Source organism: Melanerpes formicivorus, unplaced genomic scaffold (assembly GCF_026170545.1).
Source record: "Melanerpes formicivorus ecotype bairdi unplaced genomic scaffold, bMelFor1.0.p_v2 SCAF_4, whole genome shotgun sequence".
NCBI classification, from domain to species: Eukaryota; Metazoa; Chordata; class Aves; order Piciformes; family Picidae; genus Melanerpes; species Melanerpes formicivorus.
The window spans coordinates 34,505,593-34,515,646 of NW_027142356.1; the positions used below are offsets into that span (position 1 = coordinate 34,505,593).

General features: G+C 48.5%; 1 protein-coding gene across 4 annotated transcripts in view; it reads right to left on the reverse strand.

Moving 5' to 3' along the window:
- RBM47 (RNA binding motif protein 47) overlaps positions 1-10,054 on the reverse strand; it is a 107,403-nt gene that overhangs the window by 60,147 nt on the left and 37,202 nt on the right. The window contains exon 1 of one of the 4 annotated variants that reach the window (XM_068137602.1): positions 682-750. The exons of 2 other annotated variants lie outside the window; for them this stretch is intronic. The gene's annotated coding sequence lies outside the window, so the exon portion shown is untranslated. Of the gene's footprint in view, positions 1-35; positions 107-681; positions 751-10,054 lie in introns of those variants that run through there. One more of the 4 variants, XM_068137604.1, reaches the window with a different exon arrangement.

The following is a 10,054-nucleotide window of genomic DNA, read 5'->3' on the forward strand; positions in this document are numbered from 1 at the left end:
CTCAAAGCCAGGAAAATCCAAGTGGAGAACGGTACCTGGGGAGAAGCCGGCGTGCTCCCGTGGGTGCTGCCTGCTGCTGGGCTCCCGCTGCCTGCCTCCCTCAGCAGCCCAGCGCCTCCGTGGCCACGGCTGCCTGGCCGGGTCAATGTTTTACCAGGCTGTGAGCAGCCTGCTGTCCCACCCTCCCTGCAAACACCCCGTGGGGAAGGCAATGCTGAGGCCATGGGGGCAGAGCCAATACTCAAAAGGTTGCTCCTCTTCTACCTGCCCTTGTCCTCCACGGGGGAAAACAAAGCACACAAAAAAATATTGGGAAACCTGCTAGAGGAGCACATAGGGAAAGCATACCACGAAGGGGGGGGGAGGCAAAGTATATAAAAGGTGCTATTAATAGCTACTTTGTGGCAGGTAAGTCATGATAACCTTTCTCTGTATTGTTCTAAGGCTGCTTGCAAGCCTGGGCGTGCCTGGCCAAGAGGGAACGCTCAGTTTGTGGGAGCACAGAAGTTTCCAAATAAAGCTTCAGTGCAAGAGAGCAGCCATTCAAATGACAGCTGAAACTTCAAAATAACAACAACAACAAAACAAGCCCACCTGAAACAGCAAGATAAAATAACACAAAGGGAGCCTGAACACAAAAATGGGGGAAAGGAACGGCCGAGGCAGCCTGCGATGTTTTACCTTGCAGGTAGAGGCTCTGCTCCTGCGTCTCAGCTCCTCGGGAGTGCCTCAGAGTTAAAGCTCTACCTGTGCTAACCGGAGCTTTCCCATCCCCAGCAAGTTAACCATTACAAGCAGAGGGCAGCCAAAATGGGCTGGCAACCAAGCACAGCGCTGACAGGATGCTGCTGCCGCTCCCTGAGGAGGAGAGGACAGATGCTGAGCTTGGGAAGGGCTTGGAGGCTGGGATTTAGTGGTTGCTTCCAACCTGGGAGACCCTTTCAGGACCTGGTACACAAATGTAGGCTCATGGAGGAGCAATGGGAAAATCTTGGCTCTGTTGTTTGTCCTGGTTTATCTGTCACAGCCCTTCAGCCCTGCTTTGGGGAAGAGTGATTCATTTTGTCTAAACTAGGATCCCTGACTTGAGCAGTTTGTCTTTTAATGCATGTGTTTAAGAATCATAGAATCACTGAAGTTGGAAAAGACCTCTAAGATCATCAAGTCCAACCCTTAACCCTACACCACCTTGCCCACTAAACCATGTCCCCAGGTGCCATGTCTACATGGGTTTTGAACACCTCCAGGGATAGTGACTCCACCACTTCCCCAGGCAGCCTGTTCCAATGCCTGATTACTCTTTCAGTAAAGAATTTTTTCCTGACATCCAACCTAAACCTCCCCTAGTACAACCTGAGGACATTTTCTCTTGTCCTACAGCTAGTTACTTACTGAAACCCAAAGGTAAAATCTACATCACTATCTGCTCTAGCTAGTCCACACTCAATGATGCTGGACACCAGTTGAGTTTGGTCAGGTTAGAGAGGCTTTTTCTGCCTGCTAGGCACACTGCAGTGTGCTCATGCACATGTGATACTGTTGGTCCTCATTCCTCTCCCCTCCCCTTTTGCCTGGAAAATGAGAGCCAGAAGGGGAATCTCTCACGGATTTGGTATTTAAGGCAACCATGGTGGCAGCCTGTGACTCCCTGGTAGGACAGGTTGTTGACACAAGCAGGAAAAGAACATGGACAGCTGCTAGGCACAATCCTGCTCCTGTAGGACAACCTAACAGAGCAATTTGCATAAGCTTTATTAATTCCCAGCCACCAACTCGTACTCCCTCTAGATAAAAAGCCCTCACAGTTGCTTTACAACATCTGCTCCCAACCTGCAAGGAAGAGTGCTGCAACAATAGCAGAGGAGGGAGAGAGCCATCCTCTTCTGCCAGCTGCTCAAGCTTGCAGCAGGACACTTGCCACATCATGTTAGCCTCTGGGTGCCTTGCTGATCTCCCAGATGTAAGTAGAAATAATAACAACCTGCTGCTCCACAGAGCTGCTTGGAGTTTTGGCTGTGACTGTCACCTCCTAGAATCTCAGGCAGAAAAAAGGGTCTTATCTGAAAGAGCTTATCTGCACTTAAGACCCTGTCTAACCAGCTCTGGGGAGCAAGAACTGCTGGTAGCAGTGGGTGAAGGGGGGAAGTACAGTCATGTTGTTTTTCTCTTCTGCTTTGGTACTCCATTCAAGATCTCTCAGATCTTCCCAACAAAACCTGAGTAGCAGAGACCACATTTCTCTGAGGAGGTCTGCTTTTGGCAACTTTTTGTTTAGAATAGAATAGAGTTAACCAGGTTGGAAAAGACCTTTGAGATCATCGAGTCCAACCTATCATCCAACACCATCTAATCAACTAAACCATGGCACCAAGCACCCCATCCAGTCTCTTTCTAAACACCTCCAGGGATGGTGCCTCCACCACCTCCCTGGGCAGCACATTCCAATGGCCAATCACTCTTTCTATGGAGAACTTCTTCCTAACATCCACCCTAAACCTTGTCTGTGCAGCTTGAGACTGTGTCCTCTTGTTCTGGTGCTGGTTGCCTGGGAGAAGAGATCAACCCCCCACCCGGCTACAATCTCCCTTCAGGTTGTTGTAGACAGCAATAAGGTCTCCCCTGAGCCTCCTCTTCTCCAGGCTAAGCAACCCCAGTTCCCTCAGCCTCTCCTCATAGGGCTGTGCTCCAAACCCCTCCCCAGCTTTGTTGCCCTTCTCTGGACAAAGTTTCCTGGTTGCAGAAGCATTTTGGCAGAAGGCTCTTGAGGATTGCTACCCACTCATCTGCATCAGATCTAGATTTTATCACTGTTGTGTTTCCTGTCATGACACTCCAGTCCAGTCTTTGGCAAGGTTAGAAACTGAGGCTGAAGCAGTGAGACTCGGAAGTGGAAAGGCAGCATGCTGGTGCTTGGGTTATAGATGCAGCTCTAACTTACTTTGCCTGGCAGCACAGGCAAGGTCATTGCCCGCTATGGGAAAGTTGTACAAATGCTCACTTTTCCGTGGTGCTAATAGTTCTGTGGAGCATCTTAGTCTGGTACAGGCCCAAGAGAGCCAAATTGTGTGTAGTATTGACCTACTGAGGCCAAAGGACTTCAGAGACTTGTAAGTCATAGATGCCAGGTGAAGCTATTACAGAAAGGTGATGGCTGTCTAAGGTAAGACTGAAATGATGTCATCTAGGGAGGTTCTTCTCCCCCTCTACTCTGCCCTGGTGAGACCACACCTGGAATACTGTGTCCAGTTTTGGGCTCCCCAGTTCAAGAAAGACAGAGACCTGCTGGAGAGACTCCAACAGAGAGCCATGAGGATGATTAGGGGAAGTGAGCGCCTCCTCTGTGAGAGCCTTGGGCTGTTCAGTCTTGACAAGAAAAGACTGAGAGGGGATCTGATCAATGTCTATCAATATCTGAGGGGTGGGTGTCAAGTAGAGGGGGCCAAGCTCTTTTCATTGTTGCACAATGATAAGACAAGAAACAACAGGGTCAAGCTTGAAGAGAGAAGATTTCACCTCATCATGAGAAGAAACTTCTTTACAATGAGGGTGACAAAGCACTGGGACAGGCTGCCCAGAGAGGTTGTGGAGTCTCCTCTGGAGACTTTCAAAACCTACCTGCATGCATTCCTGTGTGGACTACCCTAAGTGATCCTGCTTTGGCAGCAGGGTTGGACTTGATCTCTGGAGGTCCCTTGCGACCTCTAATGTACTGTGATACTGTGGTACTGCGATGTCACTCTGGACAAATGGAACAATGGACAATTTGATGGGTCCTCCCACTAAAGCTGCCCCTCTAGATAAGCTGATACAAGGCAGCAGAAACCAAATACTCTTTTCACTGTTGCACAAGAAATAAGAACAATAAAAAACCCCAACCCAACACAAACCCATTATCTTCCCTGCATGCTCCTGTATAGCTACCACCTTGTGAAAACTCAGTCTTTCATTCACACAAGCTTGTGCAACCTTTTCCCTGGCTTTCAGAGATTAGCTTCTAAATGAGGAACATCCAAACCCAAGGAGTTTTGTCTTTCTTTGCAAGAAAGTGATAGCAGCAGTAATTTCACAGGGTATTACATCTGAAAGCCAGTAGCAAACATGGACAACTGGATTAAGTCCTGTTGTAAGCATTTCCCCGGGGTGTTGATGCCTTTAGCTCTTCAACAGGCTGGGCTTAGCTGAGATAATTTCCCAAAGGTCACACAGCAAGACAGTCCTATGCCTGTAGTCAGCTCTGCAGGTATCATTGCCCATTTTCCTGCCCAACCCAAATTTAACTTGCTTCTCCTTATTTTCCACTCTCAGAGATGAGGTTTTCACAGCCAATGGCTCAGAGAGAGGTGGATGCTTCTCAGGAAGCCAACTCTGTTCCTTTGTCACCTGGTCCAAAGTTCCTGGCATCTTTTGCAGATAACCAGGGGTGGGTTTCTGATTAACACACGTCTGACAGGAGGGACTGTGACCCAGGGGAACTTGGCTTTTCAGTCTTTTCTCAGTGCACAACCTTTGTCACACAGCACAGGTTTCAAGGGCAACATAACACTTGTGTATTTACTTACTGCAAATGGAGGAGGTGCTGGGCTGTACAGCACACAGCCTGCAAAGTCAAACATTAATTTAGCACAGGCACCACTGGCTTGGGAGCAAGTAAAGTGAAAGATATGGATACCAAAAGTGAAAAAAAAAAGCACCTAAAATTCACAGGGGTTGGGGCAAAGCACTGTCAATGAAACACCAATTGGCTTACAAAGGGTTTGCAGCCTAGCAACACACAGGTCATCAAACCAACCAATTAAAAAACCCCCAAAAACCCAAACCAAACAAACCAAACCCCCCCCCCAAAAACCTAAAAGGTGGGAATCAGGTAAGAGAAAGAAAAATTCCTGTGAATCTTAAGTGGGGTTTAATTTTGTTCCAGTTGCCTTTCAACAGATGCATTTGTACTTCATCCTGCATGGAGGTTCTTCACCATGAGAGTGGTGAGACCCTGGAATGCGTTGTCCAGGGAGGTGGTCGAGGCCCCGTCCCTGGGGGTGTTTAAGAGCAGGCTGGATGAGGCTCTGTCCAGCCTGATCTAGTGTGGGGTGTCCCTGCCCATGGCAGGGGGGTTGGAACTAGATGATCCTTGTGGTCCCTTCCAACCCTGAATGAAACTATGAAACTATGAAACTATGGCAACACTTGCTTTGGAAAGCAGTCCAGGCAAATCCAGAGTGCCTACCGTGGAGGCTTTGAAGACTTTCACATTCCCATTAAAGAGCCTCCTGTGGTGCTCTCAGGGATATGTTCAGACCCATCCCTAAGCAGCGTGTTGAAACCACCTCCCCAGGAAATACTGGGACAGCACTGATCGCCTTTAATGGGAGCTGTGTCCCCTCCTCTGGAGCAGACAGAATATCACCTCCCTGCTGTGAAAGAATCACAGAATGCACTGGGTTGGAAAGGACCTTTAAATGCCATCTAGTCCACCCCCCCCTACAGTAAGCAGGGACATCCCCAACTACATCAGGTTGCTCAGAGCCCATTAAGCCTGACCTTGAATGTCTCCAAGGATGGGGCTTCCACCACCCCCCCGGGCAACCTGTTCCAGTGTTCTGCCACCCTCAGAGTAAAGAACTCCTTCCTAGTGTCCAGTCGAAATCTGCTCTTCTCTAATTTAAAACCACTGGTGGGAAGGGAAAAAGAATCACATGGAGGATGGCTGTCACACAGGAGAATAGCAGAAACATGAAGTGTGAACTGAGAGGGTTCCTCAGCAGTGGCCTGAAGGTGGCACACAGGAGGACCTCTCTCCAGCTGTGGCTTTGGCTGGGTGTCTGGGCTCTCAGAAATCGTACCTGGCCAAGCCAGCTACAAGAGGTACAGCCTTGCTATACCTATTCCACCCTTCAGTACCTAACTTAGTGTCTTGGGCTGGTATTTCAGAGCCAAATGCCCTGTAGGGCTTCATCTACTGCAGAGTGAGTCCTCAACACTGGACAGACAAAGTGGCCTCCAGCTGATAAGAGGAAAGCGATAGCAAGGGAATTATTTACTAACTGCCTCTACTAGCTGATCCCAGAGCTGTTTTGCTAGTGGTTTCACTGGGCAGAGTTTCAGTCATGGTTGTTCCCTTGGAGGGAACAGACCTTGCAAAATACATGAGATATCTAAGCAAATGTGCTCACAATTCTCAGAGAAACTGAACATTGATAGGAAAGAACATTTACAAGCAGTTTCTGTAGCGCTCATTTGTTAAAACACCTGGCTGGAAAAGAATGGGCAATGCTGGTAGAAAAGTCATGAAAAGCCAGGCTCTAAACTCTCTGAAAAAATAAGAGGGTTTAGTCCTAAAACAACCAACCTCATCCCATCTTTCCTTATTCCTTTCCTTTCCTTATTCCTTTCCTTTCCCTTTCCCTTCCCTTCCCTTCCCTTCCCTTCCCTTCCCTTCCCTTCCCTTCCCTTCCCTTCCCTTCCCTTCCCTTCCCTTCCCTTCCCTTTCCTTTCCTTTCCTTTCCTTTCCTTTCCTTTCCTTTCCTTTCCTTTCCTTTCCTTTCCTTTCCTTTCCTTTCCTTTCCTTTCCTTTCCTTTCCTTTCCTTTCCTTTCCTTTCCTTTCCTTTCCTTTCCTTTCCTTTCCTTTCCTTTCCCTTTTCCTTCCCTCCCCTTCCCTTCCTTTTTTCTTTTTCTTTCTTATTTTCTTTTTTTTCTTTCTCTCTTTTCTCTTTCTCTCTTTTCTTTCAAAAATGGTATTTCAAAACCTTATCACCCAAAGCTGTCCTGAGAACTGCCTGTTTTGGCTTTATCTGTGTTTTGTACAGCCACACTGTGCTGGTGATTTAGCAACTTCACACTGCAGACAAATATTTCAAAACAGTCCCTTCTCTGTGGCTGTTGAACTGCTTTTACGTGCACTGATGCATTGCATCATGCCACCCACAGATGTGCTTAGGAAAGGAGCGTGTTGGAAGCATGGTGGTTTAAAATCACATCCCCCCTGGCTTTGATTTTAGTGCAAAAGACCCTCAGATAAGCTGCTTCTGGGATTTCTGTGGTGAACAGGAAGAAGCTTCAGGCTTGGGCTGCAACAATGCTGGTTTGGTCAGGACACTCACTGGGCAGCTGGGGAGTCTGTGTGGTTTGGGTGCTTGAGCAGTGTCCCCATTGTGACTCTGCTCTCTCGTATAGGGAAGTGGGAGATAAAAGTCTGGAGAAAATAAGCTTGAGGGGAGACCTTCTCCCTCTCTAGAACTCTCTGAACGGAGGTTGGAGTGAGGTGGGGGTCAGACCCTTCTCACTAGTATCAAGGGAGGTTGTAGCCAGGCGGATGATGGTCTCTTCTCCCAGGCACCCAGTACCAGAACAAGAGGACACAGTCTCAGGCTGCGCCAGGGGAGGTTCAGGTTGGATGTTAGGAAAAAGTTCTATACAGAAAGAGTGATTGCCCATTGGAATGGGCTGCCCAAGGAGGTGGTGGAGTCGCTGTCATTGGAGGTGTTCAGGAAGAGACTTGATAGGGTGCTTGGTGCCATGGGTTAGCTGTTTGGGTGGGTTGGATTGGTTGATGGGTTGGATGCGATGATCTTGAAGGTCTCTTCCAACCTGGTTTGGTTTATTCTATTCTATTGGTTTATTCTATTCAAGTGACAGTACAAGATGAAATGGCCCCAGGTTGTGCTAGGGGAGGTTTAGAATGGATAATAGGAAAAATGTCTTTACTGAAAGACACATTGGAACAGGCTGCCCAGAGAGGTGGTGGAGCCAGTGGCCCTGGGAGTATCATAGTATCATAGTATCATTCAGGGTTGGAAGGGACCACAAGGATCATCTAGGTCCAACCCCCCTGCCATGGGCAGGGACACCCCACACTAGATCAGGCTGGTCAGAGCCTCATCCAGCCTGGGCTTAAACACCTCCAGGGACGGGGCCTCGACCACCTCCCTGGACAACCCATTCCAGGGTCTCACCACTCTCATGGGGAAGAACCTCCTCCTCACATCCAGCCTGAATCTCCCCACCTCCAGCTTCATTCCATTCCCCCTAGTCCTATCACTACCTGAGATCCTGAGCAGTCCCTCCCCAGCCTTCCTGTAGGCCCCCTTCAGATACTGGAAGGCCACAATTAGGTCACCTGGGAGCCTTCTCTTCTCCAGACTGAACAGCCCCAACTCCTTCAGTCTGTCCTCATAGGAGAGGTGCTCCAGCCCTCTCATCATCCTTATGGCCCTTCTCTGGACACGTTCCAGCACCTCCAGATCCCTCTTGTAATAGGGGCTCCAGAACTGGACACAGTACTCCAGGTGGGGTCTCACCAGAGCTGAGTAGAGGGGGAGAATCACCTCCCTTGACCTGCTGGCCACACTTCTCCTGATGCAGCCCAGGATCTGATTGGCTTTGCAGGCTGCAAGTGCACACTGAGAGCTCATGTTGAGCTTCTCCTCCACCAGCACCCCCAAGTCTCTCTCTCAGGGCTGCTTTCCAGCCAGTCCCTGCCCAGCCTGGATTTGTGCCTGGGATTGCCTTGACCCAGCTGCAGGACCCTGCACTTGGTCTTATTGAACCTCATGAGGTTGGCTTGTGCCCACCTCTCCAGCCTGTCAAGGTCCCTCTGGATGGTCTCCCTTGCCCTCCAGCGTGTCTGCTGCACCACACAGCTTGGTGTCATCAGCAAACTTGCTGAGGCTGCACTCAATGCCACTGTCCATGGCACCCACAAAGATGTTGAACAATACAGGTCCCAGGACTGATCCCTGAGGGACTCCACTTGTCCCTGGCCTCCACTGGGACATGGAGCCATTGACAGCCACTCTTTGGGTGCGGCCATCAAGCCAGTTCCTTAAAACTGTGTAGACATGGCACTTCGGGACATGGTTTAATGGCCATGCTGGTGTTAGGTTGATGGTTGGACTTGCTGATCTTAGAGGCCTTTTCTAAGTGAAATAATGCTATGATTCTATAATAAATTTGGGCAAATATTTGCCCATCTAATTCAGTGCCTAGCAGCTGATGACATGGAACATCTTCATGAGTCTCTGTAAGCATAGCTAGTTGCTTTGAATGAACCCCAGGAGATAAGTAATGTTTCTATTTAAAAATGAAGCCTAAGAAGATAATGCATAGGGAGATTTTAAAGCTGAATGGAAAAGCTGGGACTGAATCAGACTTTCCAGCAGATACTGCCAAGCAGATGAATGGAATATTTTTTGCTCTTATTTGCTTTGCTGAGAACCTCAGAGGAGATATTGATGCAGATCTCTGTGAGGCCAGTTCCTGAGGATGTACTCAAATATTTGGAAGCTATTATTTACTGCCTAATTATCTCCATGCAACCAAAACCATCCCTCAGCTTCAGTACACAGATGCCTTTCACACCACCTTCACCTCATCACCAAATTTGAAGCACAAGAGCCAGCATTTGTAGGTGTGTGGGATGAAGGTTTGATCCACAGAGAGGACCTCTTGCTTTGTGGCTTTTCTGTCATCTACCCATGGCTGCCTCTCACTCTTCTCTTTCTGGAGCACCCCAAGGTGAAGGGAGGCTTCTTGGGGCAGAAACAGCTTGAAGGGAGGAGGATGCTTAGAGGTAACAGCATGGCTAAGACATGGCAGGAACTAGATAGGAAACCACAAAACCATGAGGAAGGTTGAGGGTGCTTAGGATGGAGCCAGGGACTAGACTGGAAGGAAGATAATAGAGAATCACAGAGATTAGCAGATGTGGTTCAGGAGGAGCAGGAGTTGTGAACTCGTACAGGGCAGCTGATAGCTGGAAAGGAAGGTGAGACAGAGCTGGAAGGCATCTTGCATGTAGAAAAGATGAGCAGAAACCCATAAATTCTGAAGGGATGGAAAAATATAGGATGAGGAAACCCAGCTGCTGGGCTAAGTTGTTTTGGAGGGGCAGCTGATGAGACATAGTAAATTCTTGGGAGAAAGGAGAAAAAAATGGGAGAAATGAGAAAAAAAATGATCCACAAGGAGTAAACAAAGCTTGAATTGGAAAGAGGAAGCAGTAAATACAGAAATTACAAATGCTGGCTCTAAGGAAATGTGAATGAATCAGGTGAAATAATA